Source organism: Haemaphysalis longicornis, unplaced genomic scaffold (genome assembly GCF_048455015.1).
Source record: "Haemaphysalis longicornis isolate Haplotype H1 unplaced genomic scaffold, Haemaphysalis longicornis Haplotype H1 scaffold_5, whole genome shotgun sequence".
NCBI lineage: Eukaryota > Metazoa > Arthropoda > Arachnida > Ixodida > Ixodidae > Haemaphysalis > Haemaphysalis longicornis.
In genome coordinates this window covers 19,738,837-19,750,314 of record NW_027526385.1, presented here as the reverse complement: position 1 = coordinate 19,750,314, position 11,478 = coordinate 19,738,837, and positions in this window count along the sequence as shown.

Here is an 11,478-nt window from a genome sequence, read left to right as displayed (position 1 = left end):
TGGTAACGAACGGCGCGCCAAGGGAGCGCAGCGCCGACGACGAAGGAGGAGCTCCGCACGCAGCGCTTGGACGACGCCGGGCACTGCTCGTGATCACGAGGCGCACGCTCAAGTGCGCTCACGCGGGCGGAATAAATCAGTTCAAGCCCAAACGCTGTCGCAGCTGATTCTCTGCGGCGGTCGCGACAAGGGCAAGAGCATGCTCATCCCGTAACGACAACTGCCAAAGAGTTTCATTTCATTGCTTCCCATCAAGTCATGATCGCAGGAAAGTGTGGTTTGCTGCACCGGCCTTCTGAATGAACCTGTTGCCTAGTGTCCTTAGCGCGCTTTACCGTTTACCGTGTTAAATGAAGCAAGAGTAGCCGTTTGCCGCTGAAAACGAAAGGATTGCACTCTGCGGTTTCTGCATTCCGGCTTACCGGCTCTGCCGAGTAGCGACACCTGGCGAATTTGTCGCAAAGCAAATGACACAAACGTTTGTTGCCCAGAACTGTTCGCTTACGCTTGAAATGGCTTGAATCTTAGACGTCTTAGATTGAACTCTCACAATACAATATTTTTTTTAAAAGAGCCGTATACTTCTACTGTAGAGCTTAAAAAATCGAAAACATGACGTTGACGCCGCCATCTAGTGGGAAGAATTAGGACCAAGTATTGCATTAACCAGAATTCACGCCACCGCTAAATATTTCGATATAAAATGAGTAAGATATATTGTAATGATTCCGCAGTTACCTATATTACCTTGCGCAAGACGATTTTGAAAGCATAAAAAAGCTATGCTAGTTCATAAAGGCATCTGAACCATTGGAAGCGTGGGAAGCTGGAGTAGGGGCGGAAATTTTGCTCGCTCATTATAAAAAAAAATGTCATTTATCGTGCTCCTGATCATCATTTAGCAAGAATGTAGTAAACAACATCAACTAAAATTGCTTGCATGAAGCGCAGAGCACAGCGCATTTGCTGTGCCGTAAAGGTCCGGAAGAACGCCCACCCAAATTTAAGTACAGTGATATCAAGTGAAAAATACGAGATGGGCGAAATTTCGGGTCAAGCGCGGAAAGGACGAAGAACGAAAGGACGAAAAGGACGAAGGACCGCATCTACACATAAAGAGATGATTCGGGTTTGTTTTGTTCACTCATCGGCGCTAAAGCCATGGATTTTACGGGGTGGGCGCGCGTCTTTCAGTAAATTGAATATTTCACCCGTAAAAGGGGGTGGGCGATGTTTCGGGGGAGGGCGTTCACTCGGAACTTTCCGGTAATCTAATCAAAACGCGAGCGTAGATTTCGCCGGCGCAGGGGGCTCGCTACTACAGTCGGTAGAAATTATAGCCTCTGTATCGCTATGTAGCGACGGTAAAAATAAGTTACCGTTCACGGAAACTCTCGCGCATGCAAGGTCGACTTCCGCAATCACCAGTATCTCCTGCTCAAAGTACGTAAAGATTGAAAACGTAGCTTAAAAAAAAAAAAAGGACGTCGTCGTCTCATGTGCGACCCACTCGCTGAAGTAACCATGGTAACGACGACGCTCTAAACCAAACCGCCGCCGTCAAAAACCGCGGACATTCCGGCGGCCAACCATGAAATGAGTGCTTCGCCTCGGACGAGGTCGGACTATGTCGTCATCGCAAGCTGCCGAGCCAACAAATAGTTCTGTCTCGTCGGGGTAATAACTTTTGTTAGCGTGAGCGAATATGCTGACTATTTTTGGACTTGTTTCTACAAGAACTATAGAGTAGATTTCTGACACAAACAAAAACACTTTGAAATCCATCTCAGGCCCCCTTTAAGGGTGTGTCTTCTGGTCCGCACAGCTTCTTCGGGGGTGCACGATGCTCGCATTGCCGAAACAATTGCCGAGGCGTATCATCGGAGATGACTGTTTCATCTGCCCCGGTGTCGATTTTGAAGAGCAGTGAGGTGTTGCCAGCTGTTACGTCTGTGCTCCACTTCTCGGAGGGATCTTTTCCCAAACCTGGTAATTGAGCGTATTCCTCGCCACATGCGCCCTGATCACAACTTGGTCCGCAGGCAACAACGCACAAAAGCATTGAACAGGCGCATTAATTGGCTTAAACAGCTTGGTGTGGCAATCTACTTCACGGACGCCAGTTTTGACTCCACTTTTAGAGATGGTGCTATCGCCCTCCATAGCCCTACCCGATCTGTAGACACCATTGTCCACTTAAAAAGCGCCCCAACTTGTACAACCCTCGAAGAATTCTCCATAGCCGCCGCCGTCGAATACGCTGTGAAAGTCGAGCCCCCTGCCACCCCAATTTTCGTGTTTAGTGACCTCACAGGAGGCGCTACGAAATATTTCCCGATACACCACACACCCTCATACCTCTGACACCCTCAACTGCGTCCTTCGCACCCATCCTCCCCACAAGATAACGCTGGTACGTGTCCCCGGCCACGCCAACTTGGACGGCAATGCTCGAGCACATGAGCTTACCCGAGTACTCTCCCCGGGTCCGCCCAAGTTGTGGCCCCATTTGTACCACCCTGGCACTCAAAAGATTTCAGAACATCAGGCACGCCGACAGCATCTCTGCGCGAAGTCGCATCTGTGGTCCGGAAAGCACAGACCTCATCTCTTATCACTCCATCCCGTATCCACTACATGCATGGCATCCTCTCGCGTCCCACTTGCTCTACACCGAACTGCCCTTCCTACCCATCAGTACGACACCTTTACTGGGAGTGCCATCCGCCAGACCTACCACCACACCTGCGTTCCCGCATCGCTTCCTGGGAGGACTGGTTGAACCCGGGTCCTGGCGTAGATGTCAAATCGACGCAAGAACTTCTGGCGGCCCACTGCCTTCGTGTTAGTGCGAACCTCTGGGTGTTCTACGGACCAGCCGTCTCCTAATGAAGAGACTGTGGCACGACGGTCCGGACTAGGGCTGTGTAAAGAATAAAGTTCTCTCTCTCTCTCTCTGCCGTAGTTGTACCCAGAAATGCTACGTTGGTGCTTACAGTAGGCTGTTTTTTTTTTGCAGATGACAAGCATACCGACAAGGCCCCTCTTGTGACAGAACAGATCAATTCTTTCGCTGGGCAAACTGCACGGGGATGGTTGTCTTTACCGCACCATCGGCAACGCGTCTGCTTTGAAGGCTGGGCCGCATTGTTTTGCCGGGACGCCTGGGATTGCGACAACGTGCCTAGTCTTAAATTGTAACGCTGGACACAGTCTACGTTGTGGTATTTCGCCTCTTGGGAGTGTACCGCCCATTGCTGGCTTTTGACGACTTCGCTCTGACGGGCTTGCATGAGGGCTTTGTCCCTCCCAACCTGCAACTTTCTACTGTCGAGCTTTGGGAGAGCGCCTTGGCGAGCACCAGCCAGGACGACCAGCTTCGGCGGGCTCAAAGGGCTGTCGATGCTGCCCTCGCTCAAGGCATCCTGGACTGAGGACGCCTCCTTCAAGATTCAGTACAATCCCCCCTGTTGATTTAAATAAACGTTTATTCTCTCTCTCTCCAGGGTGAGGTCAGCGTCGAGCTGCAGTTTTTCGGACAGTTGCGTGTCTCTGGGGCCTACAACAAGACGGTCGCGTTAGAGATGGTCTCGCAGACTTCCGTAGTCGCACGTTTCGGCGAGCTTGTGAAGCGCTGTCGTGAACTCTTCGACTGATTCTGTCGGTTGCTGGACGCGCTAGTAGTTTCGCTCTTCGAAAAATGACATTTCGCCGAGGTTCTAAATATTGTTCGTACCTCTCGACGACTTTTTTGCAGTCCTTGGAGTGGGCTTCCGAAATGTTCAACGAGCGTAGGATGTCTTTGGCTTGTTAATCCATCAGGTAGATGAGCGTGCTGACTTGCTGCTGCCCTGGCTGGTTGTGAAGCACTGATGCGGAGTGGAAGAGGAGGAATAGCGGTTTCCATGATGGCCAGTCGTTCACAAAGAACGTGAATGATTCGGGCGGAGGTATCGTGAACGATGACGCCATGGCGACGTGGCTGATCTCGCTCGAAGACTCTGACACAGGGACATCGGAACAGGGGGTGCAGGGGGAGCGATGGCTCCTCCTCTTTTACAGAGGGGTAGTACGCCTCCCCGAGTCAAAGGGCGCCTGTAGGCTTCTGCTGAGCCGAGCATGGCTCCGGGAAAGTTACTTTTATTTAAAGAACGAAAAGTGGTTAGGTATCGGACAATATTCAGTCGAAATTCGTGCTCACTAATCAAACGGTATTTGCCGCCTTTATGAATGTCCCCAATTTTGAAAAGGGAGTGATTTCGACGTTACCCGTTTTGAGCAGATATATAGTTGCAAGGTGGCGCCCGGTTTCGATCCCACGACTTTCTGGCCGCAATGGGAGGAACGTGGCGCTCTTGCCACTGCGCTACAAACCGAGACAAGCTCCCTGGACCCAGCTCAATCTCCGCCGCGAGAAGAAAATAAGCTGTGTGTATACAGAACAATGTTACAGTATGTGCCCCAGGGAAACTTTATTTTCCTCGTTCTTAGTGGGCCACTGGGCCCTGCACGTAGGAATTCCAATTTCGAAGCTTCCAGAGCCGCGCTAATTTCCCGCCGTATATTTAAAGGCCAACTCAGAAAGCAGGAAACCATTCGCGTTCGCAAGGCTCCCTGGACCCATCTCAGTCTCCGCCACGGGAAAGAAATAAGCTGCGTCTGCAGAGAACAATGCGGCGGTATGTGCCCCGGGAAACTTTTTATTTTCCTCTTTCTTAGTAGGCCACTGGGCCCACCGAGTAGGAATTCTAACTTCGAAGCTTCCAGAGCCGCGTTAATCCCCCGCCGTGTATCTACGCCGCCGTGTATGTACGTGTCTACGCCATCTCTGCACCGCCGTGCTGTGCAGCGGTGGCGTAGAGGTAGAGCGTAGAGGTAGAGCATCCGCCTTGCGTGCAGAAAGAGCGTGGTTCGAATCCCGGTGCCAGACAATTCCCACCGGTAAAAAAAAATCCGCGCAATTATGGAATTGCAGATGGGCTTGGGGTGCGGCCTGGCCCCGGTGACCATTGCCGGTAACGCACTCCCTCACCAGAGCAGGATTGGCCACCCTGGTGTAGTAACGGCCACAACCTCCCATGAATACGCCAATTAACCTACGGCCCTCAGTCTCCAGTGGCTGCGAAGCGACAGCTGCATCTTACCGGTACTCACCTACGGGGCAGAAACTTGGAGGATCACTAAGACGGTTCAACTTATCAGAGGGCAATGGACGCCCTCTCTGGCGGCCCTCTCTTTTTTTTTTTTTTTTATGATAGGTGTAACATTAAGGGACAAGAAGAGAGCGGAGTGGGTCAGGGAACAAACACGTGTTAAGGACATATTAGCATAGATTAAGAAAAAGAAATGGACGTGGGCAGGACATGTAATGCGAAGGCAAGATAACCGCTGGTCATTAAGGGTAACAGAGTGGATCCCTAGAGAAGGCAACCGTTGCAGGGGGCGCCAGAAAGTTAGATGGGCAGATGAGATCAAGCAGTTTGCAGGGATAAATTGGCCACAGATGGCACAGGACCGGGGTAATTGGAGAATAATGGGAGAGGCCTTTGCCTGCAGTGGGCGCAGATAGGCTGGTGGTGATGATGATGATAGTTGAAAGGCTTTCGTATGAAGCATTTGGCAAGCTAATCGCTCGTCTCAAATATTCGGTGCCTGCGGTATCAATCAAAGGATGGATGGTATATTTGTTCTGCCCTTTGTATGCGAATCATACTCATAGAGCTTCAAAGCCCCGGCAAAATATCGAAAGAAGCAGGAGCACCGCGGTCGTATTGGGTTATGTTGGGAATGGGCCATCCCTCCGCTGTCACCACTGTTGCGATTCAGGCAATCCCAGCGCTGTCACCCCTGTCACGACTGGCCATCCGAGCGCTGCAGTCACCGGTGTAGCGAATTTGCCTCGCTCTGTCCTGATATGCTCTGGACACCGGCCCACCCGAGACAGGAAGGGAACGAGACCGCATACTCTCAGGCTCGAGATTTTACCTTCCGAGTTGGGGTGGCGCCCGACCCATCCCACGGGCAAGGTCATCCAGAGACAGTCTCCTAACTATACCGATATTACGGAACATTACCGCCTCACCCGCCGAAAGCTACCATCCCCGCACCCTGGACTCACAACAGACCAAGAACAAGACTGGAGACTCATACAAACAAACACATACCCACACCCAACCCGCCTGCACCTAATCCACCCAACACAAGTCCCATCCCCGAACTGCACCTTCTGCACAGCCCCAGCCGCCCTACCCCACATTCTGTGGGCCTGCCCCCAAAATCCCTATCCCCGAATCACTACAGCTGAGCAGCGGAGAGAAGCACTGGCATCCCACGACAGGGAGGTACAGACCTCCCTGATGGCAAGGGCCGCCTCGGTCATCGTTGGGCTGATAACAACCACCACCAACTTCTCGCGCTAAAGACAAGCTCAGTTTAATAAAGCTTTTTCTCCCTCTCTCTATCTCCGTCCTCTATCGACGTGGCGCAGAGCAGAACGATGAAGTTCTCGAGCCGATGAAAAACTGAAGCAACATTTATATAGAGTATGTACAAGGTTAACAAAGGCGTTACATGGCTCGCACAAAGGCGACAGCACGGCTCCACTCGGTTCCTCCGGAAAGTGCCGCCCTCGCTGCTGCTTCCCGGCTCGTTTTATACCCCCGGAGGTCCGTTGCAGCCGCGAGAAGTTTAAATCGCTCCAATCAGGACTCTCGTAAGGCGAAGTTTGAATCATACGAATGGAGGCGAAGCGATTGCGTCAGCCAAAGCCGCCCACCCCAGGCATGTGGCTGCTTGTCTGCCGCGGGCCGTTCGTCCGAGGCATGATTCTGCCAAGCCATTGAAAAGGTAAAAGGAGAAGTGACACTGCGGCGGCTGCAAGTTCGGGCACGTCTGCCGCGGGCGGTTTGAACGAGGCGGGAATCGTCCCCGCTGTCGGCGCGTCGCCCGGTGCAGCGAATTTGGGCTAAGTGCTCTGGCGCAGCTGTTACTACTGCTGCAGGGGACTTGAGGCGGAGCCGAACGCATCTGCTCCATAAGCCACCACCGAAGACATCCGGTCCGGGCGTACCAGACACCGCAGCCGACGACCGTAACGCAGAACTCATCCAGTCACGTGCGCCAGAGCCAGGATGCCCGATCACTTCCCACGTGCGCACGCGCAGCGGAAGCTGCGTGAAACCAGCGCAACGCTTCCCCTGCAGTGTCTAATTTCGCCGACAACTTTAGACCTGAGTTCAAGCCCAACGCCTCCGAAGAGCAGAGATGTGTAGTACGCAGCTCGCCACCGGGTAGAGAGCTCGCCGCCGCGAACGAGCGTGCGTGCCTTACGAGCAATCATGGACAAGTTACTAGGTAAAAGTAACAGTGTTACATAGTTACTTAAGCCGAAAAGTAACTCGGTTACAGTCACAGAGTCTCAAAAAGTAACTTTTACAGTTACAGTTACTATGAAAAAAATATTAGCAGGGTCTTAGCTCGGCTATGCCAGGATATACGTAGCGTGAACTAAGGTTCAGCTGGTTATTCTTAGCTTTCCTGGTTGTCTAGAATTGGCTTACTGCTGCTTCAATGACACACACAGTATACGCATATGTGACACATGTATATTTATCAAGCGGCTCTTGCTCAGCGTCACCGAAACGCCCCTAAGCTAAGCTGGTTCCACAGGCGCACGGCGGTGTTGCTGCGACGCACGAACCATCGGTTCCACACCGGGCCAGCCCTCGCATGATCATCAAGTGGACCGGGCCTCCACGTACAGAACGGAGGTCGGCGGACACGCTGGGCGCGTGGGGTGTGAGAGACGCCGGGCAGCGAGCTTCGTTCTGTGCGCCGTGTGACGTCACTGCTCCTCGCGCATGCGCAGCACGGCTCTCCAGGAGCCACGTGAAACTGGTCAACCTCGGCCAGTGTAGCTCACGCTACAAAAGTAACGTCGTTACTTTTCCGTTACTAGACAAAACTAATACATCACAAACCAAATGATAGAGCCTGTTCAATAGAGACATACGACAGTATGCGGCTGGTCAAAATTGCATGGTATGAAAACCTAGACAAAGGGAACCTAGAAGGGGCACAGTTAAGCGTAATGCCAGAGTCCGTCAAAGCATTGACGGACTCTGGTAATGCTAACAGTCGTGTACGCCTCATTTGTTGCATCAACGTTTTTGTTGATGCATCCTTGGTGCCATTCCCCGCTCTCTGTGTCCCTATGCGGTGGTCTTCCTCTAGAAGGGAAGGCAAGCTTCCTCCTCGGCGGAGGTCTAAACGCCCGTTTTCTTTGTTTCTTGGGCCCGCTCGACTGAAGACGAAGGAAAAATTTTAAAGAAATCACCTTAAAGACCGACCTCCAAGCTCGGTGTTCTGCAGGGAAGATAATCCTCCTAGCAACCTCCTCTCTAAAACTGCGAGGGAAGCCGTGTTGGGGAAAGGTGAAAAGGGGAGAGGATTTGCAATGAAGGAAGTCCGAAAAAGTGCAAAGCCTTTAACAAGCGTTGCTGCAGGATACTTTTTTTTTGTAAAAGAAAGAAGTAACTGTAACGTATTTCCTGTCACAGTTACTGTGTGAAAAAGCAACACCGTTACAGTTACAAGTTCCTCTAACTTGAAAGTAACTAGTTAAAGTTACAAGTTACTGAAAAAATAACTAGTTACCGGAAACGCGTTACTAGTTACTGCCCTAGATTGCTTACGAGTAAACAGACACTTTGGGTCTCGACTCAGCTGCGTGCAGACGTCTCTTTTTTGCGCTCGGCTGGCCGCCTGGCCGCCAGTGTACACTACACCCGAAGAACATAACACATACTATCATGATACTACCAGCTCCACTAAACAGTATGACCAATTATCTCTTTACGCTAACCCGCGCAGATTTCTTAGGGAACCGTGGTTCCCTAAGCGGATTGCACCAATCGTGTTATTGCCCAAGCTGTATCAAGTCGTCAGCAGAGATAGCAGTGCGGCTATATAATTACAAAATGTGAATGCATCCGTATCATACCACTGCAATTTTCTAATGTAATGGCACATCAGACAATTAGAAATATTCGGAACAAAATTAAAGCAACCGACCCGTTGTCCATTACCCGTACTCTAATACTATCACAAACATGGTTCAATCTGCATGTACATATGTTAACGCATAGCGTAACTTGTTTCTTCGACTGATCTGTGTATTTAAGTAACTTTCTTTGTCAATTGAATATAATCAAATATTGGCAAGTGGCGCAAAGCAGCAAAATGAGAAACGGTGGCCACCAATATTCATGGTGTAAGGCCAACCTTTTTTTTTTTTTTTGCAGCCTGAATGTGAAGGTCTCGTAATATGTTCGTGGTTAGGAGGCATGCATATAATGGATGTGCTGGAAGTGTGTAGTGCTTTTGAAAATTTCTTTTTATATTTTTATTTATTTAGGTGTACACTGCTTTTTTTTCACTGATAAATAAAGAATATAGAATCGCTGGTGCTACCGTTGCTTCGTGTAGAGGGCGCCGTCGCCGTGATATCACTAACTGGTCTTTTTAGTGTACTTTTCAGCTCCTCTGACGCTCAACGGATTATTTGGTTGGGTTTGATTTGGTTTTATATTGGTGGGTCGATTGTGATTATTTATTCATGCTAGTTATTGTAGCGTCACTGTACAGTACCTGCAGTGCTCAAAGAAAATAAATTATGATATTTATAAAACAAACATGGTAAGAACATTTAATGGTAGCGCATTTTTCGCTCCCACAGAGAAATGCTTGACACCATGCTATGTTCTTCGGGTATAGTGTACACTGGCGACCCGGCGGCCAGCCGAGCGCAGGAAAGAGTCGTCTGCACGCAGCGAAGTCGAGACCCAAAGGTGTCTGTTTACTCGTAAGGCTCACGCTCGTTCGCGGCGGCGCCCCGGCTCTCCGGTGGCGGGCTGTGTACTACACATACACCACATAAACAAAAGCTGGGCAACTCTTCTTTCATAGTGCTACGTACGTGGCGGCAGAACAGATAAGACGATCATGATTGATGGTGAAGTGGTCTACTTACAAAGAGACGCGATCGACGTATCCATCCGGGGTAGTCAATTTCATACTTATTGCTCGCATATTTAATGCCCCGGAGCGCGGCAAATCCCCCCGTGCGCACGTACATGCGCCAGACTAAGAAAGCCGACGAAAAGAAAGAGGCCGCCCAGCGAGCGTGCGGGAGGCGTTGTCGTCACGCGGTCAAGGAGCTCCGGAGGCGGACTGCACGTTGATCAGCGTTAGCAAGGTAAGTGCACGTTTTGCTTTACGTAGTGTCTAGGGGGCCGTCCGATGGCACTCTAGCTCAACGCTACAGCCACAGCTAGAGAGACGTCCTACGGCATTCCAATTTTGTAACGTAAGCTACACTGGCCGAGGTTGAGCAGTTTCGCGGGGACCTTAAAGGAGCCATGAAGAGAAAACACGTTTGGTTCATTCAAAAGATTGCCTTGTTAGAATCACACTGACACCACTTTTAACGTAAACTTCGCTCAAATAAGCTACATAATTAGGAAAAAAGGGTATGGCCGTGCGACCCACCAGCTCATTTCCCGCAAAAAAACCTATGATGTCATTCGAGCCAGCTCTCCGATTGGCGGAGGCCGGCACAAGCAGACGCAACTTAGGTATAGCTTAGAAGCTAGCCGAACGAGCGATTTTGCGCTTAAATTCAGGGCACATTTTTTACAAAGCAATAAGAATGGTGGGACAAACGGTGGAAGTTATTAAAGCACATGTAAACATAGAAGTACTGATGCGTACTGCTGTTGGTACTGCGCGCACTATGCTTGGTTTAGCTGCAAAGCACTGCGGGGCTTGGGGTTGTCTCAGACGACACTGGCCGATTGACGCAAGCAACGGTGTCTTACGTTAGCATATTTGTCGAGCGAGCACTGTTTCAAGGAACGATTATTTTCTCCCAGAACAAAAACAAGCCAGGTTTACATACGGTCAAAAACAAACCAAAAGCTTGCCACGGTATGGTGGTGCCATCTAGGTTCAGGTAACGTAAAGAAACGCGGGAACGCCACCGTAGGGTATGGAGAACAGTACCGCCGCACAGGGTGGAGACACCCTTCGAACGGTCCAGTGCCGTTACAATTGGGGCAATGTTCTCAACGCGTTCTTTTCGTTTCCCACGAGACCTAGCAACGCGAAACAGATAAGATGATTCAAACTTCGCCAGTAAACCGCATTGCGGCGACAATTTTAGCGCGGTTTTGACACAATGACTTGGTTCGGCTACGAGCGAGTGACCCAAAATGGCGGCGCCAGCGTATACGTGTCTCTACCCTGTACGGCGGACGCGTGAATCAAGGAACTCTAGGCTGCAGAGCGGTCGGTTCCTGTGATGTCATTGCAGACCCCGAAAACAAACGATTTAGCGGGAAAATCAAAATTTTAACTTAAATTGAATTATTTCTCAGTGAATAAAGTATCGTTTGTATCCGGACAAGCGCTGGGGGCACT